This window comes from Parasteatoda tepidariorum, chromosome 5, assembly GCF_043381705.1.
Source record: "Parasteatoda tepidariorum isolate YZ-2023 chromosome 5, CAS_Ptep_4.0, whole genome shotgun sequence".
Classification (NCBI taxonomy): Eukaryota; Metazoa; Arthropoda; class Arachnida; order Araneae; family Theridiidae; genus Parasteatoda; species Parasteatoda tepidariorum.
The window spans coordinates 91,537,831-91,549,040 of NC_092208.1; the positions used below are offsets into that span (position 1 = coordinate 91,537,831).

The 11,210-nt window shown below is 30.9% G+C and overlaps 1 protein-coding gene across 6 annotated transcripts in view; it reads left to right on the forward strand.

Moving 5' to 3' along the window:
* The first annotated feature begins 1,167 nt into the window (after positions 1-1,167).
* The window catches only part of LOC107454240 (perilipin-3), a 74,833-nt gene continuing 64,790 nt past the window's right edge, over positions 1,168-11,210 (forward strand). For 2 of the 6 annotated variants that reach the window (XM_071180788.1, XM_071180791.1), the window contains exons 1-2: positions 1,168-1,312; positions 7,824-7,904. The gene's annotated coding sequence lies outside the window, so the exon portion shown is untranslated. Of the gene's footprint in view, positions 1,313-5,936; positions 6,011-7,823; positions 7,905-11,210 lie in introns of those variants that run through there. The other 4 variants (XM_016071357.4, XM_043044736.2, XM_071180790.1 and 1 more) reach the window with 4 other exon arrangements.

Genomic DNA, 11,210 nt, shown 5'->3' on the forward strand with positions numbered 1-11,210 from the left:
CTCAGTTTGTTTAGATTTCGAATTAGTTTTAGAGTGCTTACGTAGTTCATATAGACGGTATTTTGGATTTTTAAATGTAAGGGAAACGTAATTAGAGTAAAATTAAATGTTTTTGCATCCACTTTTGACTGAAAATCAACAAAAAAATTGATTTTTTTTAGAAATGACCTTGGTTGAAACTTTGGTGCATATTTATGCAATCCCGAACAAAATATATTTATTTATTTATTTTTTTAACGAACCAACACCAAGTACTGCCTTTTTTAAGGATTTATTTTAATTAGGGGGACTCTATTAATGTTAATGTTTATATAGACTAACATTAAGAATTTTTTTGCGTCTGCCGCGTTTCCTTTCCCTCCTCGCCCGTTTGTGACGTCCCATGCGTGCGATGTCTGTAAAAGTTCTTTATTTCATTCTAAATTTTTTTTTAACTTTCATAAAAATTAATCATAATTTTAATTTAATGGATTTCAAGAGGTTACCTGAATATTGAATACAATTATTTTCTATTTATTTTTTACATTTAAGGTTACTTTGAATTTTCGATTTCCTCGAAATGCACTTTTATATCGCTACTTTTTTTGATTTATACTTGTACTTGTTATTCCTTACTTTTCAAAATAGAAACTTTTTACTTTTTATTCGTTACTTTTGCTCGAAATACTTGTACTTTTACTCGTTACTTTTTAAAAGTAACGTTCCCATGTATGTTTTAATCTTTCTTTCCTTTAGATTTTTTTTTCCCTTTCACAGAGATTGCATCAAAATCTCTACACACCATTGGTTGAAGTTGAGAAGAAAAAAAGAAATTAAAAAAATTTCTCGCCATAAAAGTACTCTCAAATTCATTTATAACTTTATCCTAAACAAACTAGAATTTCGCGCTAGGAATTTTATAATGTGGGGTTGCTACAAATGAAATAAATGAAGGTAATCTTGATACGTATAAGAGGTGAAAAAAATCTTCAAAAGTTAAGACACACACAACTCAACTTTATGTATGAAATGTTTGACTAACTTTCCGACTTGGACCCCCTACTTGTGTGTCTGACCCCTCTTGCTACTCTGCTGCCATCATCAGAGAATTTTGACATGCTTTTGTTTATTATTTCATGTTCTTCCTCTCACGTGTTTGTGGATGGGGCAGTGAGAAAAAGAAGAGTTCACTTCATGTCATCCGGTTCACCTCTTCTATTTCAAGGTCGCATTGAAAACATTTTTTATTACCTGTGCAGACGACGATTCTCTTCTGTCAGTGGACGAACGTGGAAATATTTCCTCAAAATATCGTTTGCAAAATCGTTCAAAGGTGAGTTACGCTCCACTATTTTATTAAGTGGGTATGGACATTTTTTTAAACGAATGCTTGGATTATTTTTAAAATTTAATGAGTAGTCAAAAAAATTTTAATTTTTATTTAAATTTTTAAAAAATTTTTTTCCACTTTTTATTTAATTGAAAATATCCCGTCTCAACTTTATATAGAAACGTCTAAGATTTAAAAAAGAAATCGAAATGCGCAATTTTATTTCTGTATTAAGATTTTTAGATTAAATATATATATATAAAGCAATTCCATTTTGTGTCGACAAATTGTGAAATATTTAAAGAATGGCAATAACATATATATATATATATTGCAATTATTTGAAAATTTTTTTACAAACAACTTCTTTCCAATGAACTTAATAGCAATATTACCTACAAAAAACTTAACACCAACAGTGATATTATTATTAATAAAATTAATGCTATCTATAAAAGACTTAAAATTAAACCAAATAATATTAACAATTTTCCTTTTCTTTTTGCCAATCCAAAATTCCATAAGACTCCAACCAAATTCAGGTTTATTGCAAGTGGCGTTANTTAAATTAAAAAAAAGTCGGAAAACAAAATAAAGAAAAAATATAATCTCGTCGCCAGCTCATGCGATTTCATCTGAAAAAAAGAGTGCTTTCGAATATTGTATTAATGTAGTCAAAGTAAAATATATCAATGCAGTAGTTTATGTTAGTTTATATAATATTTTCATATATATATTTTTATATAATAATAACATATATAAATTTTTATTAAAAGAAGTTATTGTGTAATTTGATTAATTTTCTATCCTATAAGAATGTTCGAAATATATATGTCGCTATACTCGTATTTTAGTCCAGTAAAGAGGTGATTCGTTCGAAAAATGAATACCCAAAATATTTTTGCCCTAAGAGCTTTGTCTGTGTTATTAGGGATAATTTCGCACGCTTACGTTAGCTTACGTTAGCTTCCGTACGCAACTGCGCAGGATCGCGTTTATTTTTTGATGCTACGTATCTTTACGTTATGTTGGAGAGATTAACGCTACCAAGACAAGCAAAGCTGTTAAATGCTGTTTGCCTACCTTTGAACTAAAAGAGCATGGACGTGGAATGGGAATTTTGATGAAATTTAGAAACAAACCGTGTGGTCTTACAACCATTAGTTCATTCAATAAAAAAATAATTGGATTGGTTTTTGTTTCACTTTATGGTTGTCTAATTGCACTAGTTCCACAAGAAACCAGATATATTTTCGCTGTTTTAAAATGACAAATTATCGTTAACTATGCAATTTAGTTAAAAGAAGTCAAATAATCAATAGAAGTTCGATAATATTTTTTTTAAAAATAAATAGTAATAATATTAAGCTGCATTCTTTATCGCTGAATTTTTCGAAATCTATAATCTACCAAATTTTTCTAACCGCAGATCCTCAGTAGAGCAAAATATCTACAAATGCTACGTATGCTAGAAATTTAAAAATCTACATCCATTGTAAATGTTTGTTTTGATTTTGTGACCTAAGTTAAATTCATATTGCATAATCTCTTATTCTCACTTACGTATGTTTGACATTTTTTTCACTGGTGCATGCACCATTACTTTAAATCTTACGCATGGTAGCTATCGTAAATTTGCAAAATATCCTTTTTTTTAATAAATGATACGTGAAAATTTTCCCCACTTTCTTTTGTAGGCATTTTTTTGTGGGAAAATAAGGTCATCATCAGGAATTTTTTCTAGACGGAGAAGTAAAACAAATCAGCTGTAAAACGTTTACCGCTGTATTTTTTCACCCTGAATTAAATGAGACGATCGAACTAATTGTTTAAAAGCAATTGGGATTTTATGTACAAAAAGTTCAAACTTGTACCTATTTTTGTATCAGGTATAAAAGGTTCTACTTTTGACATAATTTAGTACAGTAATTACTTAAGTACTATCGATTATCTAAACACTCGAAGTAAATTCTCCTATGAATAATGCTAAATTGAAGAAAATAAAAATTCGAGTTGATAGTATAAATAGTTTTGAAGTTATAAAAGTTTTCTTCATAATAAGCGCAATTCAAAAATAGTAAATTTTATTTTATAAATTCATTCTAACTCTTCAATATCCACTTTCCGAACGAGAAAAAAAATGCATAAGTAATAATACCTCACTTGCCTGTATAGCTATGTAGGATGCATAAATAAGCGAAAGTAGAAAATTGAAATCCTTTTGTACATAAACTACTTATAGCTTCTTAACTATTAGTCCGCTCGTCATCGAAATCGTTAAGAAGTTAAGAGTTAACTAATAGTTAAGAAGTTATAGGTCAATTTAGTATTAAAAGTTACGTCGGAAAATATATCTTACATGTTGAGATAATTCCTGAATAGCACTGTAAAGTGTATACACAAGTGTCAGAAGTAGTACTTTTTATAAAAAAAAATTAAAAAAAACTTGTGCAGTTTTTTAACTATTTGTTCCATCGACTTGTACGTAATTTTATTCGATTCACAGCGGAAAAATGCTTAGTAAAAAATGTCATACAAGTATATGGGTCACATTCGTACGTTGCAAAATATGCTTCACTTGAAAACAAAAGGCATTTAAAATTTCAATACCTTCCGAACAAATTGGAATTTTGAAAAAAAAAAAAAGCTAACCCTTTCAGCATACCGAATATTTCAATTCCTTCCCCAACCTTCTGCAGTTGCAATTCTGCATTGATGCCCGTCAGGTATTTTTTCTGAACAAGTTTTCTGAACACTTAATAATTTTCAAATTAATTGACTAATTTTTTTATTCCGTTTTACTTACGTGCATTTTTCAACACATCTGCGTAGTTTCAAGTTTTTGAGTCGTATAGTTTATGTGCAGCAAAACAAAATGCTACTTTAAGTTGAACACCCAAAACAGCGTCGATGGCTCTTATGATTTTTTAATATCTTACTGTATATGAAAATCTGATGATGATGTCACAGTTTTCCATTGTTGTCCGTGCATTTTTATTGACTGGAAAATCACGTCGAAAGATCCAGTTTTTCCTCATTCATTTCTTTATTGTTTCGGTTGTCATCAGCATAATTCTACAGTTTAAAACTAAGATAATTGTTTTTTTTTGTTTTTATTATTATTATTATTATTATTATGGAAATCTGCTCCACATTTTAAGATAAAGTTATTTAGAAAGGTGGTCGAATCTTATTAACCGTTTTACAATCATTATTTTTGTTCAAATAAATTAATATATACTGTTATAAATGACAGTTAAAGAGATCTGTTAAATGATTAATGATCCACTTCAGATGCAAGAGAAAATAGTATATTTAATACATCCGCCAGTTTGGTAAGCGCGAAAATATTAAATTACGGTTGTGAACTCATCCTATTGGTTTGAACAATATATAATGTTATAACCATATATATGTCACTTCAAAAAATGATTACTGAGAAAAATTGCTTCTGTTCACCAATAGATCTAATTATTTATAATACTAATAGATAATAGCTTGGCGAACAAAGAGCACAGTATCCTTTGGCCAAAGATAATAGTAATTGGACGGTGGAAAGTGAAGGCGTAAGCAAACAGAATTCCTTTTAGTACATAAATGTTTTGTGAATAATTTTAACTTCAGTCGAACATTGTTTTCTGCCAAGAAACAGCATCTATTGCGAAGCAATCATTTGGGTTGGTGAGCAGCAGCGAACAGGGGGCTTATATCCCCTAGTTCAGGGATGGCGAACCAGTGGCACGCGTGCCATTTATGGCACGAGACACAATATTTTGGGCACGCCACCGATCACAATTGTTATTACACTATGAATTGTTATTACACCATGAAGCATATGAAACAATTAAATTAAAATTCACAAAAACGAACGAAATAAGCAATTATTAATAAAAAAATTAACAATTAATGCTAAAAAGCAATTAATAACCATAAAAAACAAGCTAACAATAAATAACTTGCAAAGAAAAAATAACATCTTACAACCTAATATAAGTTATTTGTCATCTAATCTGCAAAAACAGAAGTCACACTGAAGTTGTTTTAAGACATGGCAAAATGTTTTTTTTTTCAATGTAAACAAAGAGTTTTGATTTGACAGTATTTAGTATTATTATTTTTCCAATAATCAAGAAGTCAAAATTATTTGACGGCACGTCTATGACCTCATTAAACAATTTTTTAGAAAAAATGGCACGTTGGTGTATAAAGGTTCGCCACCCCTGCCCTAGTTGATTTAAATTATTTGCTGCGCAGAGATAAAATTCTACCCAGATTTCAATATTCAACCTCAACAAACCATTAATGTTGGTGCCATAAAGATTTAATTCGTAGATTTCCATTGATAATGAGACATGACGCTACTTGTTTTAATATTCGCCAAATTATCCTTTTAAGAAACATTTGTCAAATCAGTTGATCATCAATAGTCAGTTTTATTGATCACCGAACAAAGCTGAAATGGGATATTTTTTTTACTTTTCTTATGGTCACTTATTTTTTGGATGTTAATCGGAGTTTAAGTGATCACACAATACTTTTCGACAAGGAAAATAGTTTTATCTTAAAGAAATATTCCTTGAAGGAAACTTTACGAGACATAAAATCGAATGCTTAAATTCTCAGCAATGCATTCGCACTCGATGGTCATATGACAATTTGAGGAAACTATATTGTCAGAACGTTTGCTTTCTTTTATTGTTGGTGAGTACATTTTGTTTTAGTAAAATGTTGTAATTATAGACTATGTCAACCTTCATCTATCAAAAGGTACCTCTCGATAGAATCAAGTTAACATGTCTTAGTGAATTGGCATTTAACATTCATAGTGGTAGTTACGCCACATTACTCCCCTTTCAGAATTTTATCTGGGATAGAATTCGATGAATGAATACCACTAGTTGATTCATGATGTTTATTTATTTATAACATTTTTGCTCATTATATTTTTTCTTCATTTTTTTTTGTTTTATAGCATTTCACTCATTTTTTTCCTATATTGATTATTACCGGGAGACTTTATTTACTTCACCGGGTTTTTTTTTCTTAGAGCAGTTTATATTAAGCAAATCAATTGTTCTAATGTAGACCATCCATCATATTAGCGAGTTCATATCACGTCGACAGGTCACCATTGTGAGATTTTTTTTTTATATCTCAGAGACTATGTCAACTTTTATCTATCAAAAGGTACCTCGTGATGGATTAACATGTCTTATATACTAGTGATTTGGTATTTAATTATTTATAGTGGTAGTTACGCCACAATGTAAACAAACAAACAAGATATATTTGAAAGGAAAAAAAATCGTTTTTTAATAGTACACGTTACATCGTACGGCGCTGCAATTATTTTCACCTTAAAAAATTAAATATAATCGAAGATTATTCAAGTTTCAACGAAATTAAACCAGTCAACTACGATTGACAACACTATTTACTTTGGCAATAGTGAAATAAAGTAATTTTTGCCTGATGATGATATGGTTTTTGATTAATAATGCAAAAAAGTGCTCAAAATTAAAAACAGAACTTTTGATCTAGTGATCGGATTTTCATATATTACGATGCAATGTTTACCTCTTAATGCAACAGATTCAATCTTTATGCAATTCGAGAGTTCATATCCTTAAAATGATTTAAATGTGCTTTGTGATTTAAGAGTGCTAAAATATTTCAAGACGTGAAATAGAGTACAAAAATGCACTGTCTCTATACATATATACATTTTTATCGATAGATTTGGATGACCGATCCTTAAGATGCGCAATCTGTTCGATAACTGTTGATCCCATCATTCGAATCCCTTCATATCAAATTCAATTTTGCGCATTTTTTAATAATTCTAGAACTTTTTGCTCAAATCGATTTTTTTTTAACATACAGCAAAGGTTCGATATAACAACTATTAAGGAAAAAAGTTCACTATAACGACACGTTTTCAAATACCTATCAAGATGATAACATTGAAGATACGAAAACTGTATGTTTATTAACGAATTAAACATTATTAGCCTTCCGCTATAGCGGCAATTGTATTCATTTATTTATTTATTATTATTATTTCATATATTTATTTTTCATTTATTTGTTTTTTATTTTATTTATTTTTTGTTTCATTATTTTTTCATTTATTTATTTTTTGAGGGAAACATGCTGTTTATGCGAGCATTATTATATGAAAAAAGAATAAAAAGAGAGAAAAAAAATTTCGTTTCTGGTATCAATACAAAAAAGTGCAAAACGAACATCATTCCACCTTATTTCCTTTGTGCTTAGCTGCAGTAAGGGAAGGTGTGGGTTATTCGAAATTTTACGTGATTTAAGCATTTTGACTGACAAAGCGAAAGAAAGGATTAAGTTGGTTCGAAGCTTTTTATAACAGTTAAAATACGTTAATAGTACTAAATGAGTTTAGATTTTAATTTTATTTAAGAAAAAGCTATCTATGTCTACAAAATAAATAAATGAAATAAATAAGTTTTCTGTCTAAAGATAGATTTGTTGAATATTTCAGTTTGCTCCCATCATTTAACCTGGCGTCAAAAGATAGCGTTGCCATTGTTTTGGTCCAAAACTCCTTCGATATCCATTTTGGGTGAGTATTTCTCATCATTTCAGATCCATTAATATATATGGAACCATTGATTTTTTTGATCGTTTGCTTTCTTCCGCCGTTATTCTTTCATTATCAGGCTTACCTCATTTAGAATTAAAAGTAAACAATCTTAAAAATAACCATAAACAAGTTTAATATAACTCAAGATACATTTTGATGGCATCTCGTCAAATTTCGCGGAATAAAATAGGTTATACATATTTCTTTCAAGAAAAAAATCTAAAAATTTGCTACAAAAAACCCTTAAACCGTTTTCAAAATTCATGCGATTCAAAGAAAATAAAAAAAGCAACTGTTTCAGTGTCTTTAATTTTGAAATTATCTTGCCGTAAGGAATATATCTGCTCTTTAAAATGGATTCTATAACTTAATATTTAAAAAATTATTAAACTTTTTTAAAAAGTCGCCAAATGGCTGAGATTTTTTTTGACATGAATGAAAATTATTAAAGCCAATGAATAATTCTTAATTTTAGCAGATTTTTATGAGCCCGCAAAAATCGTTTTGAAGTATCTTTTGAAATGTGAAAAAATCGATCAGGAACGCTTTTCTTTTTTCATAAAACTGTGACTTTTTTTCCACCGGAAGTTTAGCCCCATTTTTAGACATTGAATAGAAAGCGCTGGCTAAACTAAACTTGCTCTAACATCCATACGAATAACTATTACTTATGGCAGTTAAGAAAATAGCACATTATTCGCCAAAACCGTTATTTCATGTGACAACAGACGCTTCATAATTTGAATTTGGCCCAACTCCAGTTTTCGGAGGGTGGGGTTTGGCGTAGTTTTTGATATCCCTGAATGCATTATTTGATGATATTCCGGAAGTTTTATTTTTAATTATTGATCTGATACATATCTCGAAATATTTGACAGTTTTCTATACTTTATTTATTGTTATGCTTAACAATGGAAGTTATTAAAATACACAAAGTATACAAATAAAATTTGAGATATGATTTAAAACATGTACTGAACTGCTAGGATTATGTAATAAAGGGATATGCTGAAGTGGGATGAGGGCGAAAATATTGTGAAAGAAACATCATTTATGAACGACCCCATAGGTTGAAAATTCAGTACCATAAATACCATACTCAAACAAATTAGCACATGGATTTAACGATGTTACCCAAATATTTCTTCTGTTGTTTTTGTCGTAGGTTATTAAGGCAGATTGGGTCTTATTTCCTAGTGGAGTCATCCATGGCCAATCTTCTGCCACACCCGTTCATAGGGCGGACCCATTCATATATTCATTCATTCATACACAGATCTTAGTTTTGACCTGAAGCAGAAGACGATCCATCTCTAATTCAGTACCCCCAGAGGTATTGATTTGTTATGAGAACATGGAGGACTTTGTGACCCGACTGATTTAACGTGCGCCATTCACCCGGGGAGTCTTCGGTCAGCTGGATTCGAACTCCCGTCTTCACGGCCGCGAGTCCATTGTCATGCCAACCAGGTTCTTCTGTTCATTAAGTCAAAGCAAAATATCCATAGTCTAAAGTATAGCAGAAAACAGCAGAAGAAAATTTCCAACACAAATAAAAGCTCACGAGGTCAAAACCCAAAAAAGGGAAAGAGGTGTAAAAATTTTGATTTTGCAGAAGCTGCTATCTTTCGTTATCTCGCAGTGGTAAAATTCCACATTTCGACTTTTTTTTTTTGGAGAAAAATTTGCTAAAAATGGCAAGACAACATGATCTACCAGAATCCGTGGCGTTTTATCGGTAGACTGGAGTGAATGCGGACAAAGAAGTGTCATCGCAGAAGTGGAATCGATTCCGAGAAACAGGGCATGTTTGACATCGTCCAGGACAAGGTCGCCCTCGTCCTACCGAAAACCGGAATGAAAACCGATATATCCAGAGAACAGCTCGTCGAGACAGAACAGCCAATATCATGCTAATTCAAAGAAAATTTCATTTGACATACGGCGAAGGGTCTCAAGCCAAGCAATTCTAAATAGGCTTTATGAATTTGGCCTGTATGCACGTAGCCCAATGGTGTGTGTTTCTTTGACACCGTGCTGCCCGAAGAAAGTGAACTGTTGAACAAAGAGATCGGATGCAAAGTGATTATAGTCAAATGCTGTTTACGGACGGATTCAGTTTAGAGTGTGACATCAGACGTGTTTCAGTAATGTGAAAAAGGTGCACTCGAAATAACCCTATATTTGCTCAGGAAAGATCACATTACAGACGAAGTGGATTGATCGTATGAGCTGGAATCAGCATAGGTGGATGTATTGACCTGCATTTCATTCGGAAAGGCAATTTAACGGCTCAAAGTTATTCGGACGAGATTACAAATTATATCTATCTATCTATCTATCTATCTATATATATATATATAATACTATACTCAGTGGCACGACAGCCCATAGAGGGCCAAGGCCTACTGTGCCCATCTCAGTTTTCTTAACCTTGGGCTCTGGGGTGCAGGAGCAGATGTTGATAAATATTTTAGTAAAATCAAAACCACTTTTAAACGAGATTATGGTACTACATTTTGAAGCAACCATTTAGTTATTTGTATTCATTAAGACAAATATGAGCGTTGACTTCAAATTAAACTCATGACTTCTGGCCCCTTAAATTTTTTGAAATTAATCTATGGCTACTTGTCTCTTTAAAAAAATTCAAATGACCTGCATGTTTTACCTAAGCATTTTTTACCCACCAAGAAAATTATGAAGTTCTCTAATCAAAATTTAAGAGCTCAATTTATACTGTAAAACATAATCAATTGTACCAGAACAAGAGCGTAAGGTTCTTAATTTTCGTTATAGTTTTAGGGACAAAATAATTTTTTGAAAACACATTAAACACATTTATTTAATTCTCAGATCAGAACCAAGTTAAGAAAATTCTTCACATCTTTAACTTGATTTTCGAAACTATTGCAATGGGCAATATTCAGTCCTTTAATTCCTGCCTTTAAGTAGAATTAAATTTTTAAAGCAGTATTCGTGCACATTTGCAGTATATGTCATCAAGGTTCTGAAAAGTTGCAAAAATACTGCACATCATAATTCAACATTCTTAAAAATGCGTTAACGAAAACTTCTTGGTAATCAAATAGTTCATTGTAAAAGAGAGAATAAATAGTGTAAATTCTTTATAAAAGGAATGAACTAAATGGGTAAGAAATCTGGACGCAAAGCTGCTGAATAAAACTAAAAGAGTTGGCAAAACGAACATTGAAGAAATATTTTAAAAATATTCTGGTTTCAAACCGCAAGTCCAGACTTCTGCAATAAAACTAAACAGGAAAC